Consider the following 17925-nt stretch of genomic DNA (forward strand, 5'->3'; position numbering starts at 1 on the left):
TGATTGGGTCTAGAGCACCTACACTAACATACACACCCCAAGCCAGTTTTTGAGGCATCAGTATAAACTATGAATCCTCCTGTCCACATGACATGGCTAAAATGGGTGCAGAGGTTAGTCTCTTTTTGAGTTGATTAAAACTATGTTCGCACGCCATATTCCATTCAAACTTAACTCCTTTTCTTGTTAACTGGGTAAGTGGTAAAGCGATATGAGAAAATCCTTCAACATATTTTCTATAATAACCTATCAGCCTCAAAAAGCTATGTACCTCAGTCACGGTCTTAGGTTGCTCCCAATTTCTTATTGTCTCAACTTTTGAAGGATCCACCGTTATTCCTTCCTTTGATATGACATGACCCAGAAAAGCTATGTTGGTTAGCTAAAACTCACATTTAGAAAATTTGGCATATAGTCGATGCTCTCGTAATGTCTTTAGGACCGTTTCCAGGTGTTGCTCATGTTCCTCCCTGCTAGCTGAATATATTAGGATATCATCAATAAACACAATCACAAACTGGTTTAGGTATGGCCTGAATATCCTATTCATCAAGTTCATAAAGGTTCCTGGTGCGTTAGTCAACCCAAACGGCATCACCAAATACTCATAGTGTCCATAACGAGATCTAAAGGCAATTTTTGATACATCCTCCTTTTTTATCCGCAATTGGTAGTAGCCCGACCTCAAATCTATCTTCGAGAATACCCTAGCACCCTGTAACTGGTTAAACAACTCATCAATTCTAGGGAGTGGATACTTATTTTTTTATAGTAACCTTATTCAATTGGCGGTAATCTATGCACATCCTTAGACTCCCATCTTTTTTCTTTACAAACAATATAGGTGCTCCCCAAGGTGACATGCTAGGCTGGATAAAACCTTTATCCAAAAGGTCCTGCAGTTGACTTTTCAAATCTCTTAATTCTGCTGGGGCCATACTATAAGGAGGTATTGATATAGGGTCTATCCCTGGTAGGACATTTATGGCAAGCTCAATTTCTCGATAAGGGGGTAGTCCAGGTAAGTCTTTAGGAAACACATCAGGGAATTCTCTTACTATGGCACTTCTCCAAGCTCAACTTTTTTGTTATCTACTTGTACACAAGCTATGTAGTCATATGCTCCTTTCTTTAACATCCTAACAGCTTTAAGGGCTGTTATCCATTTGATTCTCCCACTCCCATTTTGCCCTTGAAACTTCTCCCAAGTCCCATCATTTGCTTGTAACTCAACTGTCTTTGCTTAGTAGTTAATTTTTGCATTGTATTTACTTAAGAAATCCATCCCCAAGATTATATCAAAATCCTAAATATCTAGGGACTTAAGTTCGACTTGAAACTCACCATTCCCCAACATGATCTGTTCATCCCCATAGCCTGTATATGTTTCTACTTGTCTTCCAAAAAGGGTAGATACTATCATGGGACACTCTAGTTCTCCCAATTCCAATTCTAAACAGTATGCTAATGCATGCGATACAAATGAATGAGTAGACCCTGGGTCTATCAATACTTGCACCGGTGTATCAAGAAAGATCATTATACCTTATATTATCGATGGGTTGACACTTTCGTCTTTTCTCGTCAAACTGAACATGTGTCCCCGTTACGGCTCCATACTTCCTTTATTTGCCCCGAATTGAACGATACTTTTCTTCTGAGGGAAGTTGCTAGAGATATGACCAGGCGTTTGGAAAGTGAAACATAAGGGCCCCTTTGGACAGTCCTGAGCTATGTGGCTAGTTCCTTCACAAGAATAGCATCCCTGGGCTCCTGTCCTACAGGGTTTTCCTGGATGATATTTCTGACATTTCGAGCACGTACCTTTGGTTTTGAACTTTCTTCCTCGAGTCCCCAAGTCATGCTTTCTTCCCAACCTTTTGTCCTCGAGCCCACGAAACTTCATTCCAAAAGTCTCCATTCGCTAAAGGTTGCTTTCTACTATCAAGGCTTGCAACACCACTTCTGCATAGGTGCGTGTCCCCAAGGAGCTTAAGGCCAGTTAAATCTTCCACTTCAGTCCCCAAAGGAACTTCTGTGCTTTGGCTTCCTCGTCCAGGTTGTATATAGGCATATACTTGATTAGCCTCATGAAGTGATCTTTATATTGAGCAACGGACATGTCCCCAGTTTGTTTTAAATTCATGAACTCCCATCTTTTCTCCATTCTCTTACATAAAGGAAAGTATTCCATATTAAAAAGTTCTCTAAACTACACCCATGCAGTAACTAGCATACATTGTCCTTCAGGACCTTGTAGGGTTCTCTGCATCATTTTCCACCACTGGTCAGCTTCATCATGAAGCATGAAAGTTGCACAACCAACTTTGTTCTCCTCCTCACAGCCAATAAAATCAAAGATCTTTTCGATCTGCTCTAGCCAGAACTCACTTTCACAGGGGTCAGTCCCCGCTTTTCCTCAAAAAATGGGCGGGTTTAACCGTTGGAACTTGTCACTAACATTAGAGTTTCGAGGGATAACCTGACTTGCTGGTTGCGTTCCTCGCATAAGGGTGACCATACTTTCCAAGACCCATTCCATTTGATCCATACAAGTTCCTTCTTTTATGTTCCTTTCTGACAATGGGTTTCCTTGGGACGTCTCCGTCCCTTCCTCATAGAGGTCTTGCATCTCTTCCTCTTGAACGTTGTTTCTGCGCTTAGGGTTCCTGGTTCAGCAAGTGTTTACCATCTAAAACCATTCACAAGAAATTTTAATAACAATTTATAAACATATTTCCCAAAGATGTTCACCCGGTTAGTAAAACAAAGCATATAACCACATGTCCCAACCTTCTATATTAAAATCAGCCACCTATCCATACAAATATGAGGGTTCTTATAAAGCTATTATCAAGCATGCAAATCCCTAAGTCCTAAATTCCATATTGTAATGTCCTCTTAGGGTTCTTGTTACATACTCAAGGCACTTGGGTTTATAATACATCCCTAAAATTCCTACAACATCAATAATTTACCAAGTCTGTTTGTCCAAAATCCTCAAGGTTCTTAATCCTTCACCTACAATTACTTGTTCACTTCACAAACCATTACTTAAGGTATCCTTATCAACAAAATTCAGTTGGTCCTAGTTCATCAAATTCCTAAAGAGCAACAACCAACAAATCTCCAAATGATAATAACCATGACATCTCCAAAAGCAATAGCCATCAAATTCCTTTTTTCCTTTTGGGAAGTAACAATCATCAATTTCTAAGAACAATAACCACCATTTTCCAAGGAATAATAATTAGAACTTTATATGTCAAACCAAAATTGCTTCCCAAAATCCAATATGCTTCTTAGTTATGGCAATAAAGTGGTTTAACCTACTGAACGACCGACTTACTCTTTCCTGCCTTAATCCACTTACTCATCGAGTTTAGGTGTCATTCCTTCGGGTTCCTTCTTCCTTATGTTTTTCATAACCTATCACCACAAACCATCAAGATTAGTATGACTATAACATCTATATAATAAAACAACACTGTTTTTGAAAATGTCTCACTTTTGAGACATTTCAATGGCTGGGATTCTTTTTACTGTATTTGATGGTCGAGATTAAAATTCTTCCCGCCCAACAATTCTTCTCCAATTTGATGGCTGATTGATGGACATGTGGGCGGCTGCCTCTCTCTTTCTCTCTCTCTCTCCCACTCTTTTAGTCACATTTGGTCTCACTCACTACCTCCCTTTCTCTTTTTCCCTCTCTCCCAATCCCTCAACTATCCATCGAAGCTGTCCGCGCATGAAGCTCTATCACTGCTCAAAGTCATATCTGTGTGTCTCTCATTCACTGTGTGTCTCTCTCATCTCTTATCTCTCTCTCCATCGCGACTGTATGTATATTTATATAGATAGTCACTGTGCATTTTCTGCTCTTATCACGGCTTTAGATTTTGTGTTTTTATGTGCATTTTCTACTCTTATCAGGGCTTTAGATTTTGTGTTTTTGTTATTCTATTCGTTTTGCTCTAAGGTTGCTGATCTTCATTTCTGTCTGCCGCCGCGCATGAAGCTTTAAGTCACTGTATGTATCTCTCATTCTCTCTCTCCTTATTGTATGTATATTGCGACTGTGTGTATGTATATATATTCCTGTATATATTCTTCTTCTTCTAGAAAATATAATGTGGGTCTGTATTTATATAATGTGGGTCTCAGGTAGATGGAGAGCGCAGTGGGTTTTTTGTGCAGCATGGTTCCTGGCTTTTGTTCTCTTGCAAGCTGATTCAGATTTCTGGTCTCTCTCTCTCTCCAGATTTGTGGTGAGTATGCTGCAAATTTTGAATGTGTCAATTTATTCTAGGTTTTGTTTTGATTTCTCAGTCACTCCCTCTCTCCTTCATAGATGTAATATGTATGTATAAAGATTAAAGAAGCAAGGCAGCACTCTGCCGTGCTTGCATATATGTATGTATATGTATATATAATAATCCATATTATATATTAAAGAAGCAAGGAAGCACACAGTATGCGTCTTCCTTGCGTGTGTATATTTCTGCTGTGTGTGCGTGTGTATTTTGTGTGTATGTTTTTTAGCATTGTGTGTGCGTGTGTACATTCTGCTATATATTATAAAATGTGTATACTCCTGCAACAAAATTCTTAGTGTATGTATACGTACTGTGTGTATCTAATGCAAAATTTTGTACCCATTATGTGTGTCTGTGTGTGCATACGCATTCTATATTTTTAGTCATTCAATCGCAGCCATTGAGGGCAATTAAATCTCACTAGAAACAAAGATTGGGACCATAATAATAATTTATATAATAAATACTTAGGCAGTGGGCCATTTTATAATAATTATAATGTAAAATAATAAATACGAATTCATAATAATTATATTTAAAATTAGTAATAATTTATAATAATTTGTAAAATGAAATTAAGAATTAAGAATTTAGGTAATGGGCCATTTGATCTAATTCAATTAAAATGAATTAAAGTTGTTTAATTAAGTACCTTGATCAGAGATATTAAATTTCATCTCACCCATTCATATACATTTTCATGTAATATAGCTTTAGTTTTAATTGAGATTTTTTTATATTAATTTTAATAACAAATTAAATTTAAATTTTAAATTAGTGTCATGTGTATGTGTATTAATTTAAATAATAAATTAAATTTAAATTGTAAATCAGTGTCATATATATGTGTATCCATGTAAAAATTGTAAATTGTAATTTTTGTCATCTTTCTAGATAAAGGAAATTTAGTATTGGAAGAACAAAAAAATATAACAAAAGAAAAAAAATTAGGACGTTGAGTACAATTTTATTCAAAAAAAATTTCAAAAATTTTAATTTTAACAATTTCTAACATTGGGTACAATTGAGTTTGACCCAAATATATAATTTTATCTTTTAAAAATTTTATGGGACGAAAATGAGTTGGATCCATTTATGTGTTTATACAATTTTATTTTTTTCATGAGTTGGACCCAAATATTTGTTTATTTTTTTTTATATAATATAACTTATTTAAGTTTCTCTGAGAAAAATTATAACTCATAGGAGTAGTGTAATTAAATTATAACTCAATGAAAATTGTAAATTTAAATTAAGCAACTAAAAACAATCAATGATAATTTCATGTATCAAGCAAATTCTTTATCAAGACCCAATTTGCCTGAAAGCTCATTTAATCCAACATAAATGCTATTTTATTTTTATTTTTATTTTTATAAAAAAAAATTGAGTGTAAAAAATTAGGGTCGTCATCTTCCTTAATTTTACTTTTCAATTATTTTTTTTAGACTTTTCAAGTGATAATTATTTATACCAGGTTTTGATTTTGATTTTAATGTGATTGTTAAAATAAATTTATTCTAAACATTGGGTTAGCCTTTTATCATTTTGGTTTATATTTTTTTTCTTCTTCTCATCATCTATTATATTATCTGATTTGGTTATTTATTTAAATAAAATATTTAATTTTATTATTTGATTTGGTAGCAACTGATTTGTTTTTTAGGTTGAAGTGCAACAGTTATGAACAATATTACTATTTTTGGTCAAGTAAATTTTTTTTTCTTCATATAAATTTAATGTAAGGCCTATTCTTTTTTTTAAAAAAATACTTATCATATCTAATTTTTTTCCTCATACTTTACAGGTGGATGGAGACTTACATCGAACCGTAATATCAACTTCGTTTACTAATTTTTTTATTTATGTGTATAAAGTTTTATTTATCACTCTAAAGTGTTTATATGTATAGGTTCGATTTCTTCAAGAAAGAAATGTTAATTTTTGTTTAGATTGTAAAACACTTTTTTTAATTTAATTTTTTATTATAAAACGTTAAGAGAAAGAAAATAAATAAACAATAACTTTAATTTAATTTTTATTTCTTACACCGTGCCTTTAGTCACGGGCATTCCCTAGTCTTGTATATTACATCACCACCTTTTATTTATACATACATAGCGGTTCATCTCCTTACCACGACCTTCCTACTTTGCTATTCTAAGTATACATATATATAAGCCATATCCGCCACTATTCCACTTCCCTTATATACATATCCAAAATTTACATGAACCAAAATTGCCTTCCTACACCTCAAATCCGTCATCACTCCTAATCCTTGGACCCAGATGGGGGTGTTAAGGCACGTTCCTCGAGCTCCTGCATAGGTACCTCCTCAAGCGCGGGCATGACCTGATCAGCTATGAGGGCCTCGACCTCACGTAAGCAGTTCATAAAGGCTATAAAATCAGGGTGGACCTAGTGAATGATGAGATGATTTCCTGCATCTTTCCACTCGGGGGGTGAGTAAGGAAACCAGGTAGGCTATCTGGAGTCCAGCTAGATGTGGTACCACCACGTCTGGTGGAAGCTCCAGGATGGTAGGTGACACAGCATCAAGAAAATCCCCTAAGGCATCTCCGGGAATCATGTACACTCCCCCTCGTTGCATGGTCCACCATCCCATGATAATGCGCTGGTTCTGATGCTCAACTACATTGGGGTCCATTTCCTGTATTTAACCAAAAACATACTCAAAGTCAATTATGGAAACTAAATCGAGTTATGTAAATCCAGCTCTGATACCAACTGTAACGCCTTGCTTTTCTTTTCTCCAAAACACATATACAAAGATGCATGATGATGCCAGCGTCCATAAGACAATCAAGGGAATTTATGGAAGCCTTTGCTAATGAAAGCAAAGGATCGAACCTGAAAGCTTTTAAAAAATCCATAAGATAAGTAACCAAGGCTCCCACTATATGCTTTTAATGTAAAAACAACATGACAACCCCTTAAACAAAATGGGGATCTAGGAATCATTTAGAATCTCTTTTTACAACAATTAAAACTACCTCTAAAGCCATAGTACAACGCTTTTACAGTCAAAATTTAAGAAGCTAGCTATCCGAGAACTACTTCCTTTCTTTTCCTTTGGCTCGATTTCGGGGCACCTGGAATGTTGAATGTTCTAGGGGTATGAGACACCCAAGTTAGACAGTTCTATCTAAGTGAGTGCATCAAGAAGAGAAAACATGCATGTAAATGAGTTATGCAAAATGACATGAAACTGCCTGTGTCGTAGTGACGCCGAGGTGTTGCAATCACCCCAACTAATCCATCATATTCTCATATCTCCATGACTTTTCACTAGTCTAACATGAGATCCTGACTTCAACTAGCCACACACACCAAGTGATGCATGACAAAGAAAGAGAAAATGCTTGATTTAAAGGAAGGTCATGCTTATGCAAGTAATCACCCTTACCCGTGTGAAGACAAAATGTTCTGTATGTATCATAAGGATGTAAGAAGCACTCACCGTGCTAGTTTGGAAGCGTTAAGGCACTGTCGCAAGGTTCAAAAATATTTTATGCAAAAATAACATACTTTCGTAACTCAAACCTAAAATATTTTTACATAGGGTCCTAGGAATAAATTGAAGGACCAAATCTGCAAAATTATGGACCAATGAGGCCCTACATTCACCAACACGCGCTGGGAGAATGACCCCCATGCGCTGCACTAGCAGTAGGTAGGTGGCGTGTGAGTTGCACGCGCCGCCCCTTCGTTTTGACCTCTTGATGTTTTTCGGCCCGTTCTTCCTCGTCCGAACTCTGATTTGACCCCCGTTTGAACCCACGTGACCCTTATTCAATTCTATATCAAACTAAAGAAATAAATTGGAATTATATTGCTGTTTTGATGCTGTTTCACTCCTTTTATAGTGGCGGTCCAAATTTTTCGATAAAGTGTTTTTCCACCTCCTTCTCTGGCAAAGTTTCTCCTCTCAAACTCACCCTTTTTCCTCTTGTTTAATGGTGAGAATTTCCCTTCTAAAGGCTTAATATTTATAAGCATCCTCTGCCAATTCGAGTGTGCCATGTGTCGCCTAGATAAGTTAGGAAATCATTGCTTTTGTAGGATCATGCCATGTGTCCCTAGAGATTTGTGCCATTTCATACCCTTGAGACAAGTATCCATTGAGATATGTGCCACCACATGCTTAATTTGATTTTCAATATTCCCAATCATTACATCCCACATGATAAATTACATTTTCTACATTTCCCATCATTGCTCATGATTACTTCCCTAACTATAAGTTTGCTCGCTTGGTTTCCTTAAGTGTTTAGTTACAAGATATTTTAAGTTTCTCTCAAATAACTCTTTAGCCCAAAAAGTCCTTTGTACTTATAACACTTGAGCCCTAGAACCCCTGAAACCTTTCCAAAATCCCTTAAGATGATGCCCCATCATGGTAGTCTCTATGATCTCTCGGAAAATCCTTCATTTGTTCCTCGGTGATTACCCATGAACTTCACATGTATCAACCGTATCCTTCAACTTCCAAGGAAAGGCTTTAGTTCTTGAACAATAATGCCTAGAAAAACTTCAAGTATTACAGATATGATTTAGCAATAGTTTTTAAATAGAAAAAATTTATTATCCCATAATTGTTCCAAGTAATAGCACGCTCAAAAAATGGGGCATTACGGTTGGTATCAGAGCGAACTATAAGAAAACTTAGGAAAGATCATTAGAAATCTATGAACCCGAGGTTTAGAAAAACCTTAGATTTAGAAATCTCTATTTAGAGATTTGGGGATGGATGATCGAAGTCTTAAAGGTTACTAGATTTAAGTGTGGCATAGTGAAAGTGCATGTCTAGAAAAGTTCTGGCTAAGAAAAGACTTGGTATTTAAGTGTGTCCGTTTGTGACCCACCTCTCTTTCCTGGGAGCTTACCTACTGTACTATTCATGAACAAACATGATTCCAGTATATAGTGGAAGCCTGATGGAAGCTGATATATTCAAAATGATTTAGCTACTAAAGTTAGGGTCTGATGATGTGATTCAGGTGTAAGTTGACTCGGTAACCATGATTTGGATCTGAGAGATTTAGAGACTATTGATTTGAGGTCATCAGTCAAAATCATTACAATGAAAGATAGGATAACTGTGGTTATTGAGGATAATAGAATCATGGATAATTAGTCTGATGTGACAGAATCTAGCTGATAAGTTGAGGATTGAAGGATAAGGATTTTTGAAGATCATTTAGTGTCTCAGAAATAAGATATTTAGATTAGGGATCTAATGGATTGGATCAAATGAGAGGCCAAAGATGGCTAAGTGATGGCACGTGAGCTGCGTCAATTAATGAGGTGACAATGGTGCAACCAATGTGACTCGCAGAGACGGGACAAGGAACCCTTGCAACGTGACAACACTACTAGTTTGGTATTCGCAGTGAACATATCTGGATCTAGGGACCCACTGCAAAGGGCTGATGGATGGCTTATGGTAAGGTACGAGAAACCCGCTGATCAAAACTTCATAACAGATGGCATGGGAGACGATCAGATGCTGAAGATCTGGAACAACACAGTAGGGTTTATACTTTGTAAGGGGTCCAAGTTCTAATGAACTGGAGTGCGAGGTATGCCATTAACTAGTGATATGACTATGGATTTCTGTTCTGATAGTTGTGAGAAATCTTTAGGATAATCATTTATGAAAATAAGCATCTTGTTAATATGTGGTATAGGCACTTACGGTTGGTGAAAAATAGTAAGAAAATTGAGGTAATGAGAGAAATACTAGCATGTGTTGTAGTGACCCGTGAGAGGGGCTAAGAAATTTTGAGTAAATTAAATATGTTTGAGGATTTGAAAATTTGAGAATTTAAATTTTGGGGAATCAAGAGGATTTTCGGCCATGGAAAATAATTTTTGAGTAATTTAAATTTTTAAGAAGGTGAAATATCATTATTTGAATTTTTGGGATTTTATTAGAATAAAGATTTTTGGGAGGAATTGAATTAATTGATTAAGGGCATATATGGAAGGAGGAGAGCAAAAGAATTAAGTGATTTAATTTAATAAAAACTAAGAGTTAATTTTGAGTTAGGACTTTGACGTATAGGGTTTCAAGGCCTCTATATATAAATTGCATGGCTTGCAATGTGGCTTCACGCCGCTGGAAAGATTGAAGGAGGCAGAGAGAGTTTTTGAGAAGAGAGAAAAAAGGAGAGGAAAAGCAGAGGCTCTACAAATTGATTTTGCAAACAGAGAGTTTGGTTTTGCTTTGGCAGGCAAGTTCTCTCTTTTTCTTCTCTTTTGTTCTCATTATGTGGATTTAAACCTCTTAATCAATGATTTTCTTGAAGTTCTGCACGCCAATAACCTTCCCATTGGCTCTCTGTTCAAGTTCCTCCACCTACATGTACATATAGATATAAATATTTGTATAACTTTTATCACAGAAACGTTTGACCCTATTTTTGATAAACTGAGAATTCGATCCTTCTTTATTATGATTTGTTCATCATAATTTTCCCTTTGGAATGGTGTAGCTTATAAGATTAATGGATATATATATTTGTATGTAGGGAGTTCTTGAAATATATATATATACATTCTTGGATATATATATATATGTATATGAGTTGCAGAGAATAAGTTGATTTACTTCGATTGCATTTCTTTTGAAAAATTATCGTTAATTGATTGTGAATTCGTTCCCTTCAATGCAGTATGAGTCCTCTTAAATTACCTTTCTCAATAGGTGTAGATGGTGGTCTGATTTTGGAAGTAATATACATATATATAGAATTACAGAGGCCTTGCATAAGATTTCAATTTATAAGCAGGAAGTACTGTAGCAATGTACTGTAGCGTCGTTACTGTAGCGCTGTTACTGTAGCACAGAAAAAAATATTTTTTTTTTCTTTTTTCATCCTAATATGAGTTTAGTACAAGTAGAAATCTCTTTAATTAAGTTCTAAATTAAGTTTAAATTATTTTAAATAAATATTGATAAGATTTAAAGAAATCTTATGCTTTGAAAATAATAGTAAGCAAGTCTTATTCATCTAGCATATCCTTGAACTCATAAGGCTTGAGGTTTAATATTTATCTTTTGATTGAACTTCAATTAAAATAATTATATTATTGGGATAGTTTGGAAGTGAGAAGAGAAGGCACCAATTTAAAAGATTAATATTTAATTTCATGCCTCCATATAAAACTTAAAGAGACAAATATTCGATGCCTCAATATTTAGCAAAAGTATTCGAAGTCTTAAACCCTTATGATATGAAATTGGAGTTCATTGTTGTTTTTCAAGATACATAAGAGGGTTAAGTTAATCTCATAGGTTGAGGAGTAGTAACTAAATTGAGGCAAGGGTAAGAAAAATCTATGTTTTCATAATTAATCCAAAGTATCAAGTCTCCAATACAATGAGAATTAAGACACATGCATTGCATAAGATTATTTGAGTTTATTTGCATTCATGTTGTATGAGCATGGAGCATGAGATTACTTGGAGCACTTCATATTGTGTGCTAGCACGTATTTGAACATTTGGCATTTAAGGCGGCTTAGTTCGCGAAGGGATCCCATGAGCTCAGTTCTTTTGGATTTTACCCACTATCGGTAGCGAGGGGCGGCAGCCCTAGTAATACTATTGAGATGATATTTCTTTTCTGTTCACTCCTAGATATGGAGTAGGGGTGTTTGACCCTAGTGAGTATTTGTTTGATGTATATGGTTGCAGGTTCAGCAATAGGCAGGTATGAGACTTCTTCTTTATATATATGGGCCTTGGCCAGTTTTGCATATATACCTGCATGAGTGATGCTTATTTATTCCACATCTATACGAGAACTTACGCAACCATATAAGACATGCCAATATATTAATTCCCTCAAATTCATATAAGTTATCCATTAGTTTATGACTGGTTATCTATGAGTTTTGAGATGAGTCAGTCTTGACGAGTTCAGCTTTTCTTTGTCTCAGCTTTAAATTTTCTTTCATTGCTTATGACTTGCTGAGTCTTGTGAGTCACCTTGTACTCTTCACCATTCTAGGTCATAGCGAGGTAGCTCCTAAGGCGGGTCCTAGTAATAGCAGTGGGGGATGCTAGCAGTGTGTACGTGGAGGCCACTCGATGCCTATAAGATTTTTGGGTCATGCTTGACTAGTTTAGAGATTGTTATACATTTTATTTTCAGCATTGAGGGATATTTCATTTAAGTTTACAGTTTGTTGGTTGAGTTTTGCTTGCCTTGAGTTATGGCACAGTTTAATAATTTTATTTCTAGTTTATGAGAACTAATTATTATTTTTGGTATGGGTTTTCTCTTATTAATTATCATAGCACTTGGGTTGCTACATTGGTTGGTATCAGAGCAGAGGTTCAAGTCAAAGTCTCCCGTACACACATAGGATGTTGGGTAGAGCTAGGACCTTAGTCTATTATTTGGGTAGGTTAGACCCAAGTAGATATTATTTTTCTGACCCTATGTGGTGATGCAGGAAGATGAGTGGTAGAAGAGGATGACCACGTACCCGCGATCAGACTGGTACAGCTCATAATGATATTCTTGAGCAGACCCATGAGAGCCTGGAGAGATTACTAGAGATGAGTATCGTCAAGAGATGGATGAGATGAGAGGTATGCTGACCGGGCTGATGCAAGTAGTGAACACCATAGCTGCTAATCAAGGGAGGCAAGGGTCTCAAGAAGTAGGTGGTAGTGGAGGTGCACCGCCAGTCGTTCCAGTCGCCCCAGCAGCTCCAATGGTGAGAGATCATGGGACCCAATTATTGAAAGATTTTATGGCCTTTCGACCACCCGAGTTCCATGGTGGCGCAGATGCTTCAGCAGCAGAGAATTGGATGTTGTCAATAGAGAAATGGCCAGCAGTTGTCGAACCACTCCAGAATTAGATATCTATATATCTCTTCTCTTCTCTAGTTTGCAGCAAAGTGCACCCTAGGTCGTCTCTCACAAGGAGCCTCACCTTCTTCTACTAACAAGGAGAACCAATATAAACAACAGTTTGTTTAGGGGGGTTTTTGACAGAAAACTAAGTAACAAAATAGAAAACACAAGGATAGATGAAATTCAGTAAATGAAATGCAACCAGCTGTGTATTTATCCCCTATGTGAAATCTTCCTCGTACAACCTATAAATCTTGGTTTGTTAGATGTTTTAATCTCCAGATATCAAAATTAAAGTATCCCCAACAACCGTCCAAGGATTAGAATGATTGGAACAACAAAATGAATACAGAAATCTCTTATAAACAAAATGCAACCATTCACTCTCTATTCAACCCATCCGGAGCTATGCAAGAACAACCATTCAAGCACATTATACTCATTTCCGAGATGTTATACCAACCGGCTACAACACACTCTGTTCTCTTAAGCATTTAACAGAAAATGAATCCATGCAAATTCACACAAACCTGTCATGAACTCCATGCACTCGAAAGTCTGCTCAAACCAAACCAAATGGAAATGAGTAAGATTAAAACAAACAAACCAGTTTTTGCAGCTCATCCGGGACTCAGATTCCACACGGGTTCAAGATACACAACCAGTTACAATAGCTCTAGCCTTCCATTACAACAAGGAAGACAAAAATGAAGACAAAATGGAGAAAACAGAAAATTGCTAACAACAAGAAAAACGGCCAGAATCTCCTCTCTTTTCTCCTCTCAATCTCCCCCTAGAAATAAGTGCTAAAAGGCCTTAAATACATGGCTAAGAAAGGAAGAGCTAGGAAGGCTAGGGTTAGGCTTAGTTCAACAGAAAAGAAAAGAAACAAAAGAGAGCCCAAAACAGCAAAATCGAGCAGCCCAAATCTGCTCCTTGAAAGTGAGCCCAAGCTCCTTTAGATGAGTCCCACAATTGCCCAAGGTCGACCTACCCTTATGAAGTCCGAAATGAGCCACTTCAAGACTTTTCCAGCTGCTTCTCTAGCCTATCCAATATTCCCTAAAGCTAAGCAAGCTTGGATCCATAGAAGTAAGATAGAAAATAGTGTAAGGATGATTTTAAGTATAATAAAATAGAAACAATGAAAGATCAGCAAAAATTACTTCAAATAGCGTAATAAGACTAAGGTGAAATGCCAAAATATAGCATAAATATGCATGCTATCAAGAAACACCATCGATCGATTGGCTGCGTTGATGATCGTCGGGTTAGGCTCAGTACCTTTCTTCTTCGAGGAGATGCAGAGAGATGGTGGGAGATTGCCCTCCAAAGGTTTTGAGAGAGGGAGCCGACTTAGGCCGAGTTTCAAGAGGTGTTTAATGCAGCATATTGTCCTACATGGGTCCGAGAGCAAAAGGTATATGAATTTATTGATCTAGCTCAAGGCAACAAGACAGTGGCTCAGTATGAGGCAGAGTTTACAGCACTAGCCCGATATGCTCCAGATTTGGTTTCTACTGAAGCAAAGAAGGCTTCTAAATTTTAGAGAGGACTACGTCCAGACATCCGTCATGCCTATGGAGGAGTCCAGTGCAATGACTATGTAGCGGCCGTTCAGCGAGCCTACACTATTGAGAGAGACTGCAATGAGTGGAGGGTGATACAATCAAATAGGAAATGAGCTAGTTCATCTCAAGCAAGCAAGAAGAGGAAGTGGGTGGTCGAGCCAGGTCGAGATGAGGGGAAGGAACCACTATGTCGTCAATGTGGGAGGTGGCACAAGGGACAATGCATGGCTGGATAGGATGTATGCTATAAGTGTGGACAGGCAAGCGATATGAAGAAGGATTGTCCGAGCAATCAGACAGCACCCCCAGCACCCTTAGCTCAAGAGGTAACTTGCTTCAAGTGTGGACAGGGAGGGCACAAAGAAAATGTTTGCACACGTCCACCGCAGTACGAAGGACAGAGGGTAAGAGGTCAGGGCCTGAGGGGTAATCAGAGGCCACCAGCTAGGGGACCAGTGGCAGTCCAGGCACCTGCACCACTTCTACCAGTAACTCAGCACCCACCTATGGTAGGGAGACACCAGGTTCAGGGTAGAGTATACGCTCTCACATCAGCTGAGGCCGAGCAGGGCAACGGGACGATCCAAGGTATTCTATCTCTCTATGATCATGATGTTCAAGTGCTTTTTGATACGGGAGCTACACATTCTTTTATTGCACCGCATGCTATGTGTTATATTCCTCATTCTTGGATCGCGTTGCCATATCATTTGATTGTGTCTACCCCTAGGGATAGAGTCATGGTAGGGAGGGAAAAATTTGAAAATTGTGAGATAGGAGTGCATGATAGGAAGTTATTGGGTGATTTAATCATTCTTGATATTAGTGACTTTGATTTGATCCTTGGTATGAGTTGGTTGTCTCGGCATTATGCAAAAGTTGACTGTCGTAAGAAGACTATTTCCTTTGAGATACCTCTGCAGCCAGTCCTTGTATATAAAGGCGTCAAGCTTGTATCTACAATACCCATGATCTCTGTGATGAAAGTAGAGAAGTTGTTACGAGATGGTTGTGAGGCCTACCTAGCTTTCGTGACTTCTAATGAAGGGAGTAAGAAGGATTTGACCGAGGTGCCAGTAGTTTGAGATTTTGTTAATGTCTTTCTTGATGACTTACCGGGATTACCTCCCCGACGAGATGTAGAGTTTCCTATTGAGTTGTTACCTGGTACCCAACCTGTATCTAAGGCTCCGTACAGAATGACGCCTAATGATCTTAAGGAGTTGAAGACCTAGTTGGAAGAGTTGATAGAGAAGGGTTTCATTCGACCCAGTTCATCTCCTTAGGGTGCACCTGTTCTATTCGTAAGAAAGAAAGATGGATCGCTAAGGCTATGTATCGATTATCGCCAGCTGAATCAAGTGACAATCAAGAATAAGTACCCTTTACCTCGAGTGGATGATTTACTAGACCAGCTGTGAGGAGCTAAGGTATTCTTGAAGATTGATTTGAGATCGGGCTATCATCAAGTATGAGTTAGAGATGAAGATATTCAGAAGACAGTATTCCAGACTCGCTATGGTCACTATGAGTTTGTTGTGATGCCTTTTGGTCTAACGAATGCTCCAGCCATTTTCATGGATCTGATGAATTGAGCCCTTCATGAGTACTTAGATTGTTTTATTATTGTGTTTATTGATGATATTCTAGTATACTTACCCAGTGCAAAGGAGCATGAGGAGCATCTTACCTTAGTATTGAGGAGGCTTAAGGAAGAGCAGTAATATGCCAAGTTCAGCAAGTGCGAGTTTTGGCTAGATCGGATTGGATTCTTGGGTCATATCGTGTCTAGAGAAGGTATTTCAGTGGATCCTGAGAAGACTAAGGCAGTTATGGATTGGCCGAGGTCGATGACGGTGACGGAGATTCGTAGTTTCTTAGGACTTACTGGCTATTATAGAAGGTTTATTGAAGGTTTTTCCCGTTTGTCTTCCCCGATGACAAAGCTTTCGAGGAAAGGATTAAGTTCGAGTGGAACGATGCATGTGAGCGATCTTTCCAAGAGTTGAAGAGAAGGTTGACTACTGCACCAGTTTTGGCTATTCCGAAGAGTGGAGAAAAGTTTTTGGTACACAGCGATGCTTCCCATTCAAGTCTGGGATGTGTATTGATGCAAGAAGGGCGAGTTAATGCTTATGCCTCGAGACAATTGAAAAGACACGAGATGAATTATCCCACTCATGACTTGGAGTTAGCAGCAGTGGTATTTGCTTTAAAGATTTGGTGACACTATCTATATGGAGAGAAAGTGGAGATCTACACTGACCATAAGAGCTTGCACTACTTATTATCGCAGAAGGAGTTGAATATGAGGCAGAGGAGGTGGATTGAATTCTTCAAGGACTTCGATTGCGAGATCTTATACCATACAGGTAAGGCAAACGTGGTAGCTGACGTGTTGAGTAGACAAGGAGCTTCTATAGCAACTTTAATGGTGCAGGAGTGGATATTGCTTGAGCAGTTAAGCGCTTTGTCTATTTCAGACCTAGAGGATCGAGCTATGGTGAGTTGTGCTTCATGAGAGTTCAGCCCGAGCTATTCGACAGGATTAGAGCCCGACAGTTGGAGGATGAGCACTTAGCCCGAGTACTTGTAGACGTTGAGAGTCATACGTCCATGGGGTATTCTATTCGAGATGACGGTATTCTTCTTTCTCATGGCCGTGTTTGCGTTCCTGCTAGTGAGGAGCTTAGGCGGGAGATTATGAGTGAGGCGCATAGGAGCCATTACACCATTCATCCCGGCGTATCCAAGATGTACCAAGATTTGAAGAGACAGTTTTGGTGGAATGGGATGAAGAGAGATGTGGCCAAGTTTGTGGCCCAGCGTTCTGTTTGTCAACAGGTGAAGGCCGAGCATCAGAAACCTACAGGATTATTGCTACCGTTGTCGATCCCGAAGTGGAAATGGGATAGTGTGGCTATGGATTTTGTGATGGGATTGCCCAGGACGTCTAGAGGCTATGATGCTATATGGGTGATCGTGGATCGTTTGACCAAGTCAGCTCATTTCCTACCAATCAAGAAGACGTATCCGATGAATAGGCTAGCTAAGCTTTACATCGAGGAGATAGTGAGGTTACATGGAGTCCCTTCTAGCATTATTTCAGATAGAGATCCTAGATTCACTTCGCATTTTT

The sequence above is a fragment of the Diospyros lotus genome, chromosome 4 (assembly GCF_014633365.1).
Source record: "Diospyros lotus cultivar Yz01 chromosome 4, ASM1463336v1, whole genome shotgun sequence".
NCBI classification, from domain to species: Eukaryota; Viridiplantae; Streptophyta; class Magnoliopsida; order Ericales; family Ebenaceae; genus Diospyros; species Diospyros lotus.